This window comes from Castor canadensis, chromosome 2 (assembly GCF_047511655.1).
Source record: "Castor canadensis chromosome 2, mCasCan1.hap1v2, whole genome shotgun sequence".
Classification (NCBI taxonomy): domain Eukaryota; kingdom Metazoa; phylum Chordata; class Mammalia; order Rodentia; family Castoridae; genus Castor; species Castor canadensis.
The window spans coordinates 175,313,466-175,329,531 of record NC_133387.1 but is presented as its reverse complement, the minus strand read 5'-3'; the positions used below and the strand labels follow the sequence as shown (position 1 = coordinate 175,329,531).

Below are 16,066 nucleotides of genomic sequence, written 5' to 3'. Positions count from 1 at the left end.
TGTCTAGCTTTTTAAGTAGCCTCCAAATTTTTTTCCAGAGTTCCAGAGTGGTTGTACTAGTTTACATTCCCACCAACAGTGTAAGAGGGTTCGTTTTTCCCCGCATCCTTGCCAACACCTGTTGGTGGTGGTGTTGCTAATGATGGCTATTCTAACAGGGGTGAAGAGGAATCTTAGCGTGGTTTTAATTTGCATTTCTTTTTTTGCTAGAGATGGTGAGCATTTTTTCATGTGTTTTTTGGCCATTTGAATTTCTTCTTTTGAGAAAGTTCTGTTTGTTTCACTGCCCATTTCTTTATTGGTTTATTAGTTTTGGGAGAATTTAGTTTTTTAAGTTCCCTATATATTCTGGTTATCAGTCCTTTGTCTGATGTGTAGCTGGCAAATATTTTCTCCCACTCTGTGGGTATTCTCTTCAGTTTAGAGACCATTTCTTTTGATGAACAGAAGCTTTTTAGTTTTATGAGGTCCCATTTATCTATGCTATTTCTTAGTTGCTGTGCTGCTGGGGTTTCGTTGAGAAAGTTCTCTACTAACTCCAGAGTATTTCCTACTCTTTCCTGTATCAACTTTAGAGTTTGTGGTCTGATATTAAGATCCTTGATCCATTTTGAGTTAATCTTGGTATAGGGTGATAGACATGGATCTAGTTTCAGTTTTTTGCAGACTGCTAACCAGTTTTCCCAGCAGTTTTTGTTGAAGAGGCTGCTATTTCTCCATTGTATATTTTTAGCTCCTTTGTCAAAGACAAGTTGGTTATAGTTGTGTGGCTTCATATCTGGGTCCTCTATTCTGTTCCACTGGTCTTCACGTCTGTTTGTGTGCCAGTACCATGCTGTTTTTATTGTTATTGCTTTGTAATATAGTTTGAAGTCAGGTATTGTGATACTTCCTGCATTGTTCTTTTGACTGAGTATTGCCTTGGCTATTTGTGGCTTCCTGTGTTTCCATATAAATTTCACGGTAGATTTTTCATTCTCTTTAAAGAATGTCATTGGAATTTTGATGGGAATTGCATTAAACATGTAGATTACTTTTGGGAGTATCGACTTATTTGTAGTCATGAAAATGTTTTTCATGCAAGGTATGCATCATTTCATGTGTAGAATTTTTTTGTGTTGATTTTTTTTGTATAGGAAAAATAGAATTCACAACCTTATCAAGGTCTTGATAATGTCTATTTTGAAACTAGGAACATTTATGGTGTTCAAATCACCCAAAGAAAAATTATCAGCTTTGATTCCTTAAGTGTGTCACATATGTTTCAGCTCTTTATTTGTTAGGGGAAACTAACAGCTTGGACAGGAAGATCAGTGACAGTTTGGTGTTAGATGGTCTGCAGGAGGGAAGGGCCCAGGAGCAAAGCACCAATTTACTGATGGTTGAGGTAGTACACCTGAAAGTCAACACTACTTATTTGCTGTCTTGGGAGCAGGAAAAGTCTAAAGCACGGTCTAAGACGAGCCTTTGGCACTACATATCTGTCACTTATATCCTGAAAATGTTTTACTCACACTGTAAAGGACAGTGTTCTGGCTCATTCAAGTTTTCCCTTCAGAGAACAGAAGTGAAAGGATGATGGTCTAAAGTGCGTGGAGTCACTTCTACAAGTTCTTTGTGCATGGTATACATTTGCATATAATCCTTTATGCTTCTTAGTTGCTGTTGTAGAGAATGTTGGTTAAATTCACTTTAGAGAATGTTAATTATGTTGCATTATGTAGGTGGGTTAGGAAAGTGAAACTGCTTTTGTTTTTCATCAAGAATATATGGAAGTGGGAGAGGAAAAAAGAAAGAGTGAATAATTGAAAAAGTAATAGAGGGAGTTCATTGATTAAAGCATGATATATACATGTCTGGAATACCAAGGTGAAACCTCCTTGAACAATAAATGTACATGTAAGAAAATGGAGGACAGGAAGGTAGAACAGTGAGTTCCTTTCTGGGGATGGGCACTAGTGGGAGTGAGGAGGGTAAGCAGAGAGGGTGAAGGAGGGTAAATATGGTGGAGATGTTTTGTGTTGGTGTATAAAAATAGAAAAATGAAACTTGTCAAAATTGTTCTAAGAAGGGATGGAGAGGGATGAATCAGTATGATGATGAGGGGGAATCTAATCAAAACATATTGTAAGCACATATGTCAATGTCACAGTGTACCTGTACAACTCTTATATGCAAATAAAATATAAAATAAAATATTTATCTTATACTTGATAATGAGTAAGACATATTTATAGATTATCAAACAGTTCTACAATTCTGAAGAGCAGATGTTCAAAACAGTATTAAGTAGTCAAGTTAAGGTTTTGTCTGGGCCTCGTTCCTTCAGGATGTCTTATGGGAGAATCTATTTCTTGCCTCTTCCAACTTCATGTAGCTTGTAGCACACCTTAATATGTAGCTATGTCATTTCAATTTCTGCCTTCATAGTCACAAAAGAAGAGGTGTGAAATTTTTCTCTGCTATCCCTTCTAAGACTATATTTGATTGCATTTAAGAAACACTTTAAGTTTTTCTTGATAATCTTCCCATATCATGATCCTTAACATAGTCACACCTCCAAAGTCTTCCATATGAATTTACATTTAGAGGTACCATGGAATATGAGGTGGAAATCTATGGGGATATATTTTAAGTCTGCCACCAGTCTTTAGGGGCACAAACACCCCTGAGATTAATTTAAATGTCACACATTCTCTCTAGTATTCTCAGAGTATTAACTGATGCAATAGCATGCAAAAATGAATTATATCAATTAACTAAATTAATTCCCAAATTAACTTTATTAATTACAAAACTTCAAAATGTTAATTTCACTCAGTCAAGGTTTATGTCCAAAAGGAAACTATATGCTGACTCCAAGTTATTATTGGTGTTTGTCATTATGTAGAAATGATACTTTCATTTGTCTCAATTTCTGTGTCTTAGAGAGTCATTGTCAGAGGCATTCATTGCCCATTGATATCTGTCATTAATAACAAATATTAGCACATGACCAGTCATGATGATCTCCTTACTTTTTGCTCTGGAAACTAACTATTTTCTTGGAATGACTGAAAGGGTATCCTTTTCTACATTCTTCAAAATTATTTTAGTCAGATGGTTTCTGAGCTGAAGTAAAGTCATGATTAAGTTCTCAGGGCTATTCACAAACAATAAATCTACCCCCACAATCACCTATGCACAGAAGAGTTTTGCAGAAGGACGTTGTCATGAATGAGAGAACATATACCAATGATAGGACATTACTTCTGCTGTAGTAGTGGTAAATTATAAAGTCTATTAATTCCTTACTGCCTAAAGTATCTCCTACTTTCAAATTACATCTGGAATTATATGTTATATCTTAGCATGACTCCCCTGTGAAATACATGATACTATTTTCCAGATAAGAAATCTAAATTTCAGTACCGGGCTTAGTGGGTCACACTTATGATCTGAGCTACTCATGAGGCAGAAATAGGATCAGGGTCTAAGACTGCCCCAGACAAAATCACAAGGTCTTACCAAAAAAAACTAAAGCAAAAAGTATTACAGACATGGCTCAAGTACTAGAACACTTGCCTAAAATGTGTGAGCCTGTGAGTTTAATCCAGCAAAACAAAAAAGTAAAATAACAGAAAGAAAAAGAAAAATATAATTTTAAAACTTTAAATTGATGTGACTGAAGACAAAAAGTATAGTTTGAGACTCCTAATTGTCAATTCTTGATTCTTTCTACTTTTCATTAATAAATAACTCTTGGGAAGAAATACAAAAGGTTTTTAACATAACTTTTCAATTAAATAATAATTACACCATAAATATTACTTGGTTGTGCTTGGTGCACTTTTCTTATCATAAAAGTTATGGTACTAAGAAATTCAGAAATTAATGTACTTGGCTTTTGTTATTTTATACATGAAGAGTCTGACTGTTGGAGCCTCAATGACTTCTTAAGTCACTTATTTGGTCAAAAGAAAATTATGTATGTGAAGTTTCTAGTATACAATGGGTAGCTACAAATGGTGCTTCTAATTATAATAACATAAAGGATAATTGTTATGTTTGGCACCATTATTTTTATTAGGAGAGATCTGTAACTTAAACATGTTGTTATATAAACTGAGTTTTGAATCAGTTTTATTAACATATTATTATATATATATGTGAACTTTATTAGAGATCTTTGAATAATTTTTAATGAGCTTCATTAAAGAAGGGAATTCACTGTTAAAAAGTGACTGTTAAATGCCACATCTTCTCTGACAGTGGCTCTATGTAAGGAGAATATATTCCTGATGGAATAAAAAGGAACTTAGGCAGGGTTAATTGTGAAAATTCCAAGAAAGCTGCTTAAGCCTTTGAATGACATAAACTGAAGTCACAGGATACTGTACAAGACCAGAGGAATAATTACTGTCTTGCTTCAGTGGGAAAGAGGTCATGGAAATTTTTTCTTAGGGTTCTAGAAGATTCTAATAAGAGTCTTCTGGGTAAGAAAAACCAATAGATATGGTATTCTAGGTTAATCAGTCTCAGAATTTGGATTTTCCAGGATAATAAAAATTCCAATGAGGGGAAAAAAGCTTTGCCTAAAATTTGGTGTATCAAATAAAAGCATTCAAACACAATACATAAATAAGCATAAGAAAGCAACCAAAAATTTAACTACAATAAACCCTCGAAACATAAAATTCATAGAATAATAATTTGAATCACAAAAACATTTTTAGAAGTAAAAGGACAATTCCAAAAAGACAGTTTTCAAAATGAAAAATATTAGCTTTAGTAAAAATCTGTGTTGTCCTTACCACCTGCTTTTCTTTTTGCTAGTTGATGAAACTTTAGGTAGGAACCAGTAAATGATTTGGTGGAGTGACTTATTTGTATTATAGAATCTTTATAATTTATAATATGAGACTATAAAAAAGAAACTTCCTTTAGACAGTCAACAGTCTTAGGAGAGATAGCAATTAGGGATGGTGCAAAATATGATAAGAGCATTTTTGCAGAGGGCTAGTAAAGGCTGAGGATTCCTTTTTGTTGTAGTTCTGGAGTTTGAATTCAATGTCTACAACTTGAACCACTCCAATAAACCATATTTGTGATGACTTTTTCAAGACTGGCTCTTGCAAATTATTTGTCTGGACTGACTTTGACCCATGATCCTCCTGATCTCTGCCTACTGAGATAGATGATTATAGGTGTATATGCTAAGCATTCTGATAATCTCAGGGTTCTATAGATCTTGGGAGATTTAGATATCTATGAATGTGTTTTGATTCTAATGAGATCCCTAAGCTCACTAAACCTCAATAAAAAACTGATATCACACTGGGGAAGACAAATATCACATCCTTGTACTATTGGATAAAATTCAACATTTTACTTTTAGCCAACAAAATAATTCAGTCCTTCACATATAATCGTGTGCAGAAGTCAGCAGGAGGAAATTTCTCTTTGTTGGCCATACAGGGATCTCTAACATGAGCAAGGCAAGCAATTTCTAAGAAGCTCAGTCTCTGTGCAAGATTTAGGTAAGTGTCCAGTTCCAAGTATGACAATTGTATTGTAACTAATACAAGGCAAATTTGGTTGACAACTGTTCTAACCCAAATACAACATTTTGGCTTTACCCAGAAGCAATTGTTCCACTGTTTTCTCTAGTTAGTTATATCTTATTGCCTCCTTTTCTGACTTGTAATTTCTTTACAGTGCAGGTCACAGATCTGCAGGATTGACTCCTAGTGTGAATTCAAGCAGCTCTGGTACAGACAGCCTCAGTAGCATTTCCATGACTTTTAAGCATTTCCCTGAAATCCTTCCTGTTTATATATTTAGTCTTGTTGCTTATCTTCTTGTACACCAGCTTACATGTGTGCCTAAGAGATAAAGATAGCAAAGGCAGATACAGTCCCTAGTCAACATTCATTTGTGGGCAGAATTTTAAATGAAAATTCTTATCCTCTCATTTTTCTTTAAGGAATGTTCTCAGTCCAGTAGGAGATAGATCCTGAATTTGTTCACTCCAAATAGCCTTTCTTTATTTCCTTCTGGTCTCCATAGCACTTGCCAGATGTATTCTTTCTATGCCCCAACTGCCATCTGGGCCTCCAAAAATGGCCCAATGCTTCCAACTCCTCTCAAAATTTCCAAATCTAGAGTAATAAATTTTGAATATCTAAACAGGCCAAAATGGTTAACATATTTTCATTGTTTAAACCAAGGTGAAGGATCTAGAATGAAGAGAAAACACTCATTTGTTTTCTTCTCACAAAGTCAGTGCATTTCCATCTCCCCACATTATGTATATCTCTATATTCAACCATATTTTAAAAATATAAATGACATTAAATTTGAATTAGTATTTCTAGATAATAAATCTTTAAATTCATTCATTGATCATAATGCTTTGAAACTGGTATTTTCATTCTTATTCACAGTTGACATTACATCATAACACTGAGGTTTTCATTATATAGCTTGCCTACTGGTGAAATCTGGTCAGTGGTAGGATCAGTTCTTGAATTTAAGCCTCCACTGACAACAAGACCTGTACATTGGTTTGATGAGTAGACTTTAAGTTTACCTTGTTAAGCTCATTTGCCATTTTTGTTATCAAATGGATGTGGGAATTACTGTGCTTACAAAGTGCGGATTTCTTTCCAGTTGGACCATTTAGAATTTTTAACTCACAAATGTTCCCAGTGAACTTCTACAAGAGGCATATGGAAATACTTCCTAGAAAAATACAAGAGTCTGCTTGTTTTGATTTGCTTTTCTTCATAGAATATCTTGAATATCATTGGGGAAATGTAGCTCAAGACTGTGAACAGTGCCTCAATCTGCCCCTTTAAGGATTCAATGTGAAAATATTCTTTTAGTCCTTTTTTGAACATTTAATATTCTATTGAATAAGGAAACCAAATGCACCTTTTTGCCCCTTTTCCATATCTTCTTCAAGGACTCATAAGATATAAGTAAAATTACAAGATAAGGTCATGCCAGAATTTTGTTTTTGCTGATTTTTAAGTAATGGTTTAGAATCTTCACTAATTCATCACAAATCTGAAGAAATTTAGACTACAAGGAACTGTGACCATTCTTAGATGTTGTAGAATGGTCCAGATTTCAGAACTTATCTAGGAAAGCACAAATCTAGATGATATACAACAGGAGGGGCATGGGGACCATGTAACTTGAACAATATGAAAACCATGATCATCCTGGAAGTCAAAACAGAGATACCGCAATCCAGCACAAACTTCTTTACTTCATAATTTTAACTAAAGCTTATGGGAACATCCTGGACTTGTATCCTGACTCTACTCTTAAATTCTTTGTGCTTCAATTTCTTCAAAAGTAAAGCAGGGGCATAAATAACATATGCTATCTCAAGATTTTGAAGATTTAAATTATATAATATAGATAAAGCACATGGGAGTAATATGAAATCAGTTAGGAAAAAGGCAGGAGAAAAAGAAGAAAGAGGAATTGGAGAGAAGAAGAGGAGGAGAGGGACAAGGAAGAGGAGGATAATCATTATTGTCTTTGGTTGTCACTTTTAAAATGAAGAACAGAATGACTGATTCCCTGACAAACTTCATCAGGCATCCAGTTCATGTTGAAAAAGTGTGGACTGATGAGACTCCAATGGTTCTTGTGAAAAAAAAGGAACATACTCTTCTATTTCTTCAAATCCAGGTCACAAACCAGCATAGATAGATACCAGGAATTGGGAAGTTCATGATTTATTTTGACAGTATGCTTTCAGGCATACAGAATCATATTTTACTCCTATGTAAGTGTTACTGGGTGCAGTTTGTGGGTCTCATAAGTTAGGTGATTGCAGGTAGCTCACTGCCAGGATTCCAACCAGACAACTTTCCCTAGGAATTACTGAGGTACGAGGAGACTTTTGTTATGAACTTTTGAGCTGAGCACTAGGATGAGAGGAGATCTATTTTCACTGGGAAGAGCAGTGGTAGAACTCCTGCTTCCCCACCATGTGACAGCTGAATGAGAAGCAAAGAGCTGTTGAATGAGTATTTCTGATCTTTGATGATGAGACCTGGATGATTCAAGATGTTTTCCTTCATAGAATGATTGGCTGCCTTACACCTAACTCCATGACCACCCACACTCCAACCCCACTCATCTGGGGTTTTGGCTTCATTCTCTCCTTGTTTGCAGATGCGTGAGATACCTAAAAGCCTCAGAGTGTTGAAAACTGAAACACTGAAAAATAATCCAGTATTATTCTTTTCTATGATTTTACTGTCCATAATTTGGTGTAAGACATTCTCCTCATGTAGAATTTTTTTGACATTGGTGTCAAATTCAGGGGGAAAAGATTTCTAATCCAGATAGGGAGCACTTTTTGGGACCAAGTAGGAGGAGGTTTAGGGTGAATTAAAGAGAGATGGGAGAAGTATTAGAGTCAGAGATCATGAAAATGATGACTCAGAGCTTGTTTTCCCTTTTTCAGGCTTGGTTTCATTTAGGAGTGAAAACCTCTTTAATGTAAATTTCACATAAATCTTCAAAGAAGAATGGCCACTGGAAATCACTCCACAGAAGCCATTTTTGTCTTAGTGGGATTAACACAGAAGCTAGAGCTCCGGCTGCCCTTCTTCCTCCTGTTCCTAGGAATCTATGTGGTGACAGTGGTGGGGAACCTGTGCATGTTTCTCCTGATCACCGTCTGCCCACTGCTTCACACTCCCATGTACTATTTCCTCAGCAGCTTATCCTTTATTGATTTCTGCTATTCCACTGTCATCACCCCCAAAACGCTGGTGAACTTCCTAGGGAAGAAGAATATGGTTCTTTATTCTGAATGTATGGCCCAGCTCTTCTTCTTTGTGGTCTTTGTGGTGGCTGAGGGTTACCTCCTGACTGCCATGGCCTATGATCACTGTGTTGCCATCTGTATCCCACTGCTTTGTAATGTGATCATGTCCTCTGGCTCTGCTCACTGCCAGTGCTGGTCTCCTTCATCCTGGGTATTCTGTCTGCTGTGGCCTATACAAGTTCCATGATGAAACTGACCTTCTGCAAATCCCACATCATCAGTCATTATTTCTGTGATGTTCTTCCCCTCCTCAGTCTCTCCTGCTGCAGCACACACCTCAGTGTGCTTCTACTTTTTGTCATTGGAGGACTCAACACCTTGGAGCCCACTGTAGCTGTGGCTGTTTCCTATGCCTTCATCTTCTGCAGCATCCTTCACATTCGGTCCTCAGAGGGCTGGCCCAAAGCTTTTGGAAACTGAAATTCTCATCTCATGGCTGTGGGGCTATTCTTTGGGTCTATCACCTTCATGTATTTCAAATCACCTTCTAGTAACTCCTTTAACCAAGAGAAAGTGTCCTCTGTTTTCTATACCATAGTGATCCCCATGCTGAACCCATTAATATATACAGTCTGAGGAGCAAGGATGTAAAGAAAGCACTGATGAAAGTCTTGGTGGGGAGATAAATCTTGATTTTGCAGATTTACAGATGGGAGACATGAATAGTTTCAATGAATTCTGGGCTTTTTGTTCATTGTCTTTGATATTCTGTTTGTGTAGTTCTGTTATCATCCCCAGGACCTACTGCATGCTAGGTAAACACACTAAACTACCTCCCCAAACCAAATTCATAAATTTTTGAAATGTATTTTTCATCTACAGTTGATTCACTTTTCACAACAAAATGAAAGAGAGACCCATGCTGGGTGGCCTATGCCTTCAATTCTAGCACTTAGAGGACTGAGTCAGGAGGATCATGAGTTGAAGGACAGCCTGGGATACACAGTGAGATCTTATCTAAACCCCTACTCCATAGTCTCCCAAAAATCAAAAACAGAATTTTGTGTAATGGGTAATCATGTTTCTATGTTTTGACAGGAAAACTTTTTTTTTTACTGTGATAGAAAAGAATGAGAATTTAGAATTTCCGTTACTTTTCTCTTCTTAAAACCTCAGGTTTAATTATTGAGTTCCTGCTATGTTAGAGGCACTGAGTTGCCCACTGATATGAATGAAAATAGACATGTAATCTGATCCTAGATATCATTTATTAATTCTTTTTTTTTTTCATTTTTCTTTTATTATTCATATGTGCATACAAGGCTTGGTTCATTTCTCCCCCCTGCCCTCACCCCCTCCCTTACCACCCACTCCGCCCCCTCCCTCTCCCCCCCCTCAATACCCAGCAGAATCTTGAATGAATAAGACAAATGGAGAAAAATAAGAAAAACAATTGCAGAACAGCGATGGTAATGTTGCTAGCAGGTAATACTAAATACATTTTTATAATTTTTTCTATTTAGTGTATTTGTAATTCCTATATTTCTGTTTCCTTATTGACCATCATGACTCACTGAGGTCTTTCTACAAAGATATAGAGCAAAGAAAGTAGATGTGTAGCCCAAATTCATTTAATTTAACATTCAAATTGCTATTCAATATCATTAGATATGAGAAACTCCTAGAAGCATAAGCATTAGGAAAAAGAAAAACTTATCTTAAAATAGATGATACTATGAATTACCTTGAAATCCCTAGAAAATTAATGAGAAAATAAAATTAATTATTCATTAAAGTAAGAAGAGGTAAACTAAGACTAAAATCAATATAAAAGTACAACTAGTTGCAGGTTATAAATCCCCTTTATAATGGAAGTGAAAAAATAAAACACAAGTGATTTACTTAAAAAATGTGAAAAATATAAGGGAAACATTCAAGTATGCCAAAGATATAGTACAGTAGATTCGAACAAATGAAAAGTCCTTTATTGGATAGAATCACTCAACATTTAAAGACATCACTTCTACTGATTTGTTAATTTAAGACAACTCCAGTAATAATACCAAACAAAACATTCTAGAGATTTTTTGACTTTATTGAAATATCAGAGGATATGTAATTTAATTGATGTATAGTTGAAATACATAAATCTGCACTCAATTTGAACACAAAAGTCTTGACATGTGGATATATTTTGAAAACATCAGGATTACAAATACTTAAATCCTTTTTGAGTATTTTGATCCCTGTCCACAGGCAATAACTGATTTATATCTTGTCACAGTAGATTTGCTAGCATTTTCTATAATTTCATGTAAATAGAATCATACAGTATGTATTAATTTGTGCTTAGCTTTCTTCACTCAAAATAGTAATGTAAATGTCCATCCATAAATTCATTTTTATTGCTTAGTAGATTTCTCTTATATGCATATATTACAACATATTTATTTATCTGTAATCAATTGAGTTGTTTGGGGCTAATATTTATTGCTATGAACTCTTATGTCACATCTTTCTGGGAATATTCTGCCATTTCTTTTGAGCTAAGACCTACAAGTGGAATAGTTGGATTACATGGTAGGTGTGTGTGATTAACTGGTCAACAAACTTCCAATCTGTTTTCTAGTAGAGCAAGTTTTAAACATGAGAGACAAAGATGGTCTGCATCATAGTCAACACTGAGCTTCATATTTTTGGTTTTTTATTTAACAGTTAAATTGTGTGCTACAGGTTTTTCATTTGCTTCCCTGTATGCCTAATGGTACTAAGTATGTTTTTAATGTTCTTACTGTTAAACTAATTATCTTATTTGAGAATTAAAGTCTTTTGCTCATTTTCTTATTGAGTTTTGATCTGTTATTGAATTGTATTTAAGTGTTTATTCTGGGTGCATTCTGTTTATGAATAGAAAACATGTATCAGGTATGTGTTCTGGAAATGTTTTATCCAAATCTATTACTTACTTTGAATGTTCTTTGTGGTGTTCATCAAAGATAAATGTATTTCATTTTAATGTGCAATTTATCATTTTAAAATTATGTGTGTGTGTGTGTGTGTTCGTAGAAATCTTTACATACTTCAAAGTTTCAAAACTGGGTTTTCTTCTAATCATTTTTTGGTTTTGTGTTTTGAACTAGGCCTATGATCTATTTTGAATACACTTTTATACTAGGTTTATTTGCTTTGAATAGTCCTCAGGTGGATTTGTAAACATGTTTTTCAGATTTTTTTTAGTATTATTCATATGTGCATACAATGCTTGGGCCATTTCTCTTCCCTGCCCCCACCCCCTCCCTTACAATCAACCCCACCCCCCTAACCCCCTCCAACCCCCTTGATACCCAGCAGAAACTATTTTGCCCTTATCTCTAATTTTGTTGAAGAGAGAGTATAAGCAATAATAGGAAGGAACAAGGGTTTTTGCTAGTTGAGATAGGGATAGTAATACAGGGAGTTGACTCACATTAATTTCCTGTGCACGTGTGTTACCTTCTAAGTTAATTCTTCTTGATCTTACCTTTTCTGTAGTTCCGGGTCCCCTTCTCCTATTGGCCTCAGTTGCTTTTAAGGTATCTGCTTTAGTTTCTCTGCATTAAGGGCAACAAATGCTAACTAATTTTTTAGGTGTCTTACCTATCCTCATATCTCCCTTGTGTCGTCTCACTTTTATCTTGTAATCAAAGTTCAATCCCCTTGTTGTGTTTGCCCTTGATCTAATGTCCGCATATGAGGGAGAACATACAGTTTTTTGTCTTTTGGGCCAGGCTAACCTCACTCAGAATGATGTTCTCCAATTCCATCCATTTACCAGCAAATGATAACATTTCGTTCTTCTTCATGGCTGCATAAAATTCCATTGTGTATAGGTACCACATTTTCTTGATCCATTCATCAGTAGTGGGGCATCTTGGCTGTTTCCATAACTTGGCTATTGTGAATAGTGCTGCAATGAACATGGGTGTGCAGGTGCCTCTGGAATAATCTGTGTCACATTCTTTTGGGTATATCCCCAAGAGTGGTATTGCTGGATCATATGGTAGATCCATGTTTCGCTTTTTAAGTAGCCTCCAAATTTTTTTCCAGAGTGGTTGTACTAGTTTACATTCCCACTAGAAGTGTAAGAGGCTTCCTTTTTCCTTGCATCCTTGCCAACAGCTGTTGTTGTTGGTGTTGCTAATGATGGCTATACTAACAGGGGTGAGGTGGAATCTTAGTGGGGTTTTAATTTGCATTTCCTTTATTGCTAGAGATGGTGAGCATTTTTTCATGTGTTTTCTGGCCATTTGAATTTCTTCTTTTAAGAAAGTTCTGTTTAGTTCACTTGCCCATTTCTTTATTGGTTCATTAGTTTTGGGAGAATTTAGTTTTTTAAGTTCCCTATATATTCTGGTTATCAGTCCTTTGTCTGATGTGTAGCTGGCAAATATTTTCTCCCACTCTGTGGGTGTTCTCTTCAGTTTAGAGACCATTTCTTTTGTTGAGCAGAAGCTTTTTAGTTTTATGAAGTCCCATTTATCTATAATGTCTCTTAGTTGCTATGCTGCTGGGGTTCCATTGAGAAAGTTCTTACCTATACCTACTAACTCCAGAGTATTTCCTACTCTTTCCTATATCAGCTTTAGAGTTTGTGGTCTGATATGGAGACTCTCGACCCATTTTGAGTTAATCTTGGTATAGGGTGATATACATGGATCTAGTTTCAGTTTTTTTGCAGATTGTTAACCAATTTTCCCAGCAGTTTTTGTTGAGAAGCTGCTTTTTCTCCATCGTATATTTTTAGCACCTTTGTCAAAGACAAGTTGGTGATAGTTGTGTGGCTTCATATCTGGGTCCTCTTCTGTTCCACTGGTCTTCATGTCTGTTTTTGTGCCAGTACCATGCTGTTTTTATTATTATTGCCTTGTAATATAGTTTGAAGTCAGGTATCGTGATACCTCCAGCATTGTTCTTTTGACTGAGTTTTGCCTTGGCTATTTATGGCCTCTTCTGTTTCCATACAAATTTAACAGTAGATTTTTCAATCTCTTTAATGAGTGTCATTGGAATTTTGATGGGAATTGCATTAAACATGTAGATTACTTTTGGGAGTATAGACATTTTTACTATGTTGATTCTACCAAATCATGAGCATCAGATATCTCTCTACTTTCTATAGTCTTCCTCAATCTCTTTCTTCAGAAGTTTATAGTTTTCCTTGTAGAAGTTGTTCACATCCTTTGTTAGGTTTACACCTACGTATTTGATTTTTTTTGAGGCTATTGTAAATGGAATTGTTTTCATGTATTCTTTTTCAATTTGTTCATTATTAGTGTATAGAAATGCTAATGATTTTTCTATGTTGATTTTATATCCTGCTACCTTGCTATAGCTATTGATGATGTCTAGGAGCTTCTGAGTAGAGTTTTTTTGGGACTTTAAGGTATAGGACCATGTCATCTGGAAATAGGGATATTTTGATAGTTCCTTTACCTATTTGTATTCCTTTTATTCCTTCTTCTTGCTTAATTGCTCTGGCTAGGAATTCTAGTACTATGTTGAATAGGAGTGGAGATTGTGCTCATCCTTTTCTGGTTCCTGATTTTAGAGGGAATGGTTTCAGTTTTTCTCCTTTAAGTATAATGCTGGCTATAGGTTTGTCATATATAGCTTTTATAATGTTGACATACTTTCCTTCTATTCTTAGTTTTCTTAGAGCTTTTATCATGAAATGGTGTTGGATCTTATCAAAGGCTTTTTCTGCATCTATTGAGATGATCAAGTGGTTTTTGTCTTTGCTTCTGTTAATGTGGTTTATTACATTTATTGATTTTCGTATGTTGAACCACTCCTGCATTCCTGGAATGAAGCCTATTTGGTCGTGGTGAATGATCTTTTTGATGTGTTGTTGAATTCAGTTTGCCCTTATTTTGTTGGGATTTTTGCATCAATGTTCATTAAGGAGATTGGCCTATAGTTCTCCTTTTTGGAGGTGTCTCTGCCTGGTTTTGGGATCAGTGTAATACTGGCTTCATGAAATGTGTTAGGCAGTTTTCCTTCAATTTCTGTTTCATGGAACAGTTTAAGGAGGGTTGGTATCAGTTTTTCTTTAATGGTCTGATAGAATTCAGCATAGAATCCATCAGGTCCTGGGCTTTTCTTTTTAGGAAGACTCTTGATTGCTGCTTCAATTTCATTTTGTGTTATAAATCTATTCAGGTGATTAATATCCTCTTGGTTCAGTTTTGGATGATCATATGTATCTAGAAATCTGTCCATTTTTTTAAGATTTTCAAATTTATTTGAATAAAGGTTCTCAAAGTAGTCTCTGATGATTTCCTGGACTTCCATGGTGTTTGTTGTTATCTCCCCTTTTGCATTACTGATTCTAGTAATTTGGGTTTTTTCTCTCCTCATTTTAGTCAGGTTTGCCAGGGGTCTGTCGATCTTGTTTATTTTTTCAAAGAACCAACTTTTTGTTTCATTGATTCTTTGTATGGTTTTTTTGGCTTCTATTTCATTGATTTCAGCTCTTATTTTCATTATTCTCTCCTTCTATTTGTTTTGGGATTTGCTTGCTCTTGTTTTTCTAGGGGTTTGAGATCTATCATTAGGTCATTAATTTGGGATTTTTCAGTCTTTTAATATATGCACTCATGGCTATAAACTTTCCTCTCAGGACTGCCTTTGCTGTGCCCCATAGGTTCAGGTAGGTTGTGTTTTCATTTTTGTTGACTTCCATGAACTTTTAAATTTCCTCTTTTATTTCATCAATGACCCATTGTTCATTAATCAATGAGTTATTCCGTTTCCAGCTGTTTGCATGTTTTTTGTCTTTACTTTTGTTGTTGATTTGTAGTTTTATTGCATTGTGATCAGATAGTGTGCATGGTCTAATTTCTACTTTTTTATATTTGCTGAGGCTTGCTTTGTGCTCAAGGATATGATCTATTTTGAAGAAGGTTTCATGGGCTGCTGAGAAGAATGTATATTGTGAAGAAGTTGGATGAAATGTTCTGTAGACATCAAGGAGGTCCATTTGATCTATTGTATATTTTAGATCTTGAATTTCTTTATTGAGTTTTTGTTTGGATGACCTATCTATTGATGATAATGGGGTGTTAAAGTCTCCCACAACCACTGTGTTGGAGTTAATATATGCTTTTAGGTCTTTCAGGGTATGTTTGATGAAATTGGGTGTGTTGACTTTGGGTGCATACAGGTTGATAATTATTATTTCCTTTTGGTCTATTTCCCCTTTTATTAGTATGGAATTCCTACTTTATCTTGCTTGATCAATGTAGGTTTGAA

General features: G+C 35.3%; 1 pseudogene; it reads left to right on the top strand.

Moving 5' to 3' along the window:
* Positions 1 to 8,534: 8,534 nt before the first annotated feature.
* Positions 8,535 to 9,462, top strand: LOC109703191 (olfactory receptor 8D1-like; annotated as a pseudogene).
* Positions 9,463 to 16,066: the final 6,604 nt, after the last annotated feature.